Here is a 5,000-nt window from a genome sequence, read left to right on the forward strand (position 1 = left end):
CCTGACAAAAAAAAAAAAAAGGATGAAAAAGCATGAAAAGGAGTAAAAATGCCATCCAAATACACTCCTTTGATATAAAAGGGGTGAACATGCGTGCGCGCGTGCCTCTAATTCCATCCAAAGAAGACACTCCTTTGATGAAAAAAGAGGTGAAAATGCATGAAAACTGTGAAAAAGCATGAAAATGAATGAAATGCCGGTCACATTATTCATAATATATGCCCCTGAAGCCCATAATACTTCCATGGGAACATGTCAGTGGAGCCTCCAGGCTGAGACTGATTCTACCCGAGGATGAAGCCTTACTTTCGGGTAAAAGTAGTCAGGCAGAGTGCCTGGATCATGGCCGAGAAAAACAAACACATGCACCACACACATTGGGGTCTATATTCCCCTGAAAGTTGTAAGACTCTGGATGAAAAAATGCCACCTCAGCCTCAAACCAGAGACTGGCTGATTCTACCCGAGGACGAAGCCTTATTTTCGGGTAAAAGTAGTCAGGCAGAGTGCCTGAAAAAAAAAAAAAAGGATGAAAAAGCATGAAAAGGAGTAAAAATGCCATCCAAATACACTCCTTTGATATAAAAGGGGTGAACATGCGTGCGTGCGTGCCTCTAATTCCATCCAAAGAAGACACTCCTTTGATGAAAAAAGAGGTGAAAATGCATGAAAACTGTGAAAAAGCATGAAAATGAATGAAATGCCGGTCACATTATTCATAATATATGCCCCTGAAGCCCATAATTGTTCCATGGGAACATGTCAGTGGAGCCTCCAGGCTGAGACTGATTCTACCCGAGGATGAAGCCTTACTTTCGGGTAAAAGTAGTCAGGCAGAGTGCCTGGATCATGGCCGAGAAAAACAAACACATGCACCACACACATTGGGGTCTATATTCCCCTGAAAGTTGTAAGACTCTGGATGAAAAAATGCCACCTCAGCCTCAAACCAGAGACTGGCTGATTCTACCCGAGGACGAAGCCTTATTTTCGTGTAAAAGTAGTCAGGCAGAGTGCCTGAAAAAAAGAAAAAAGGATGAAAAAGCATGAAAAGGAGTAAAAATGCCATCCAAATACACTCCTTTGATATAAAAGGGGTGAACATGCGTGCGTGCGTGCCTCTAATTCCATCCAAAGAAGACACTCCTTTGATGAAAAAAGAGGTGAAAATGCATGAAAACTGTGAAAAAGCATGAAAATGAATGAAATGCCGGTCACATTATTCATAATATATGCCCCTGAAGCCCATAATACTTCCATGGGAACATGTCAGTGGAGCCTCCAGGCTGAGACTGATTCTGCCCGAGGATGAAGCCTTACTTTCGGGTAAAAGTAGTCAGGCAGAGTGCCTGGATCATGGCCGAGAAAAACAAACACATGCACCACACACATTGGGGTCTATATTCCCCTGAAAGTTGTAAGACTCTGGATGAAAAAATGCCACCTCAGCCTCAAACCAGAGACTGTCTGATTCTACCCGAGGACGAAGCCTTATTTTCGGGTAAAAGTAGTCAGGCAGAGTGCCTGAAAAAAAAAAAAAGGATGAAAAAGCATGAAAAGGAGTAAAAATGCCATCCAAATACACTCCTTTGATATAAAAGGGGTGAACATGCGTGCGTGCGTGCCTCTAATTCCATCCAAAGAAGACACTCCTTTGATGAAAAAAGAGGTGAAAATGCATGAAAACTGTGAAAAAGCATGAAAATGAAAAAAAAATGCTTGTGCCACTGGGTCTCATACGGTGCCCTGGCTCATGTGAGCGGGTCAAACCGCCTTGAATTTCATTCAAATACACTCATTTGATAAAAAGAGTAAAAATGCATGAAAACGACTAAAAATCATGAAAATGGATAAAATGCCTGTGCCACTGTGTCTAATATGACGTCATGGGTCACCTGAGTGGGTCAAACTGTGTTGTGTTGTGTTGTCCTTGCGAATGGAGTACCAGGGTTGCGAGGCTGTCCTTGCGAAAATATGACAGAGTGTGAAATGGAGTACCAGGGGAGCAAAAAGAAGAAGGGGGAAAAAAGAGGTAAAATGCATGAAAACTGTTAAAAAGCATGAAAATGAATGAAATGCCGGTCACATTATTCATAATATATGCCCCTGAAGCCCATAATACTTCCATGGGAACATGTCAGTGGAGCCTCCAGGCTGAGACTGATTCTGCCCGAGGATGAAGCCTTACTTTCGGGTAAAAGTAGTCAGGCAGAGTGCCTGGATCATGGCCGAGAAAAACAAACACATGCACCACACACATTGGGGTCTATATTCCCCTGAAAGTTGTAAGACTCTGGATGAAAAAATGCCACCTCAGCCTCAAACCAGAGACTGTCTGATTCTACCCGAGGACGAAGCCTTATTTTCGGGTAAAAGTAGTCAGGCAGAGTGCCTGAAAAAAAAAAAAAGGATGAAAAAGCATGAAAAGGAGTAAAAATGCCATCCAAATACACTCCTTTGATATAAAAGGGGTGAACATGCGTGCGTGCGTGCCTCTAATTCCATCCAAAGAAGACACTCCTTTGATGAAAAAAGAGGTGAAAATGCATGAAAACTGTGAAAAAGCATGAAAATGAATGAAATGCCGGTCACATTATTCATAATATATGCCCCTGAAGCCCATAATACTTCCATGGGAACATGTCAGTGGAGCCTCCAGGCTGAGACTGATTCTGCCCGAGGATGAAGCCTTACTTTCGGGTAAAAGTAGTCAGGCAGAGTGCCTGGATCATGGCCGAGAAAAACAAACACATGCACCACACACATTGGGGTCTATATTCCCCTGAAAGTTGTAAGACTCTGGATGAAAAAATGCCACCTCAGCCTCAAACCAGAGACTGTCTGATTCTACCCGAGGACGAAGCCTTATTTTCGGGTAAAAGTAGTCAGGCAGAGTGCCTGAAAAAAAAAAAAAGGATGAAAAAGCATGAAAAGGAGTAAAAATGCCATCCAAATACACTCCTTTGATATAAAAGGGGTGAACATGCGTGCGTGCGTGCCTCTAATTCCATCCAAAGAAGACACTCCTTTGATGAAAAAAGAGGTGAAAATGCATGAAAACTGTGAAAAAGCATGAAAATGAATGAAATGCCGGTCACATTATTCATAATATATGCCCCTGAAGCCCATAATACTTCCATGGGAACATGTCAGTGGAGCCTCCAGGCTGAGACTGATTCTGCCCGAGGATTAAGCCTTACTTTCGGGTAAAAGTAGTCAGGCAGAGTGCCTGGATCATGGCCGAGAAAAACAAACACATGCACCACACACATTGGGCTCTATATTCCCCTGAAAGTTGTAAGACTCTGGATGAAAAAATGCCACCTCAGCCTCAAACCAGAGACTGGCTGATTCTACCCGAGGACGAAGCCTTATTTTCGGGTAAAAGTAGTCAGGCAGAGTGCCTGGATCATGGCCGAGAAAAACAAACACATGCACCACACACATTGGGGTCTATATTCCCCTGAAAGTTGTAAGACTCTGGATGAAAAAATGCCACCTCAGCCTCAAACCAGAGACTGGCTGATTCTACCCGAGGACGAAGCCTTATTTTCGGGTAAAAGTAGTCAGGCAGAGTGCCTGAAAAAAAAAAAAAAGGATGAAAAAGCATGAAAAGGAGTAAAAATGCCATCCAAATACACTCCTTTGATATAAAAGGGGTGAACATGCGTGCGTGCCTGCCTCTAATTCCATCCAAAGAAGACACTCCTTTGATGAAAAAAGAGGTGAAAATGCATGAAAACTGTGAAAAAGCATGAAAATGAAAAAAAATGCTTGTGCCACTGGGTCTCATACGGTGCCCTGGCTCATGTGAGCGGGTCAAACCGCCTTGAATTTCATTCAAATACACTCATTTGATAAAAAGAGTAAAAATGCATGAAAACGACTAAAAATCATGAAAATGGATAAAATGCCTGTGCCACTGTGTGTGATATGATGTCATGGGTCACCTGAGTGGGTCAAACTGTGTTGTGTTGTGTTGTCCTTGCGAATGGAGTACCAGGGTTGCGAGGCTGTCCTTGCGAAAATATGACAGAGTGTGAAATGGAGTACCAGGGGAGCAAAAAGAAGAAGGGGGGAAAAAAGAGGTGAAAATGCATGAAAACGGTGAAAAAGCATGAAAATGAATGAAATGCCGGTCACATTATTCATAATATATGCCCCTGAAGCCCATGATACTTCCATGGGAACATGTCAGTGGAGCCTCCAGGCTGAGACTGATTCTACCCGAGGACGAAGCCTTATTTTCGGGTAAAAGTAGTCAGGCAGAGTGCCTGGATCATGGCCGAGAAAAACAAACACATGCACCACCCACATTGGGGTCTATATTCCCCTGAAAGTTGTGAGACTCTGGAGGAAAAAATGCCACCTGAGCCTCAAACCAGGGACTGGCTGATTCTACCCGAGGACGAAGCCTTATTTTCGGGTAAAAGTAGCCAGGCTGAGGGGCCTGGATCATGGCCGAGAAAAACAAACACATGCACCACGTACATTGGGGTCTATATTCCCCTGAAAGTTGTAAGATTCTGGATGAAAAATGCCACCGGAGCCTCGAACCAGAGACTGGCTGATTCTACCCAGGAATGAGGTCTGATTCCCGGGTCAAAAAATCAGGCGGAGTGCCTGATGAAAAACGATGAAAAAGCATGAAAATGAGAAAAAAGCTTGTGCCACTGGGTCTAATACGGTGCCCTGGGTCATCTGAGCGGGCCAAACCGCCTTGAATTTCATTCAAATACACTCATTTGAGAAAAAGAGTAAAAATTGCATGAAAACGACTAAAAATCACGAAAATGGATAAAATGCCTGTGCCACTGTGGCTACTATGATGGCATGGGTCACCTGAGAGGGCCAAACTGTGTTTAATTCCATTCCAATACTCAACATTTGATAAAAAGAGTAAAAATGCATGAAAACGACTAAAAATCATGAAAATGGATAAAATGCCTGTGCCACTGTGTGTGATATGATGTCATGGGTCACCTGAGTGGGTCAAACTG

This window comes from Platichthys flesus, assembly GCF_949316205.1.
Source record: "Platichthys flesus chromosome 22 unlocalized genomic scaffold, fPlaFle2.1 SUPER_22_unloc_5, whole genome shotgun sequence".
Taxonomy (NCBI): domain Eukaryota; kingdom Metazoa; phylum Chordata; class Actinopteri; order Pleuronectiformes; family Pleuronectidae; genus Platichthys; species Platichthys flesus.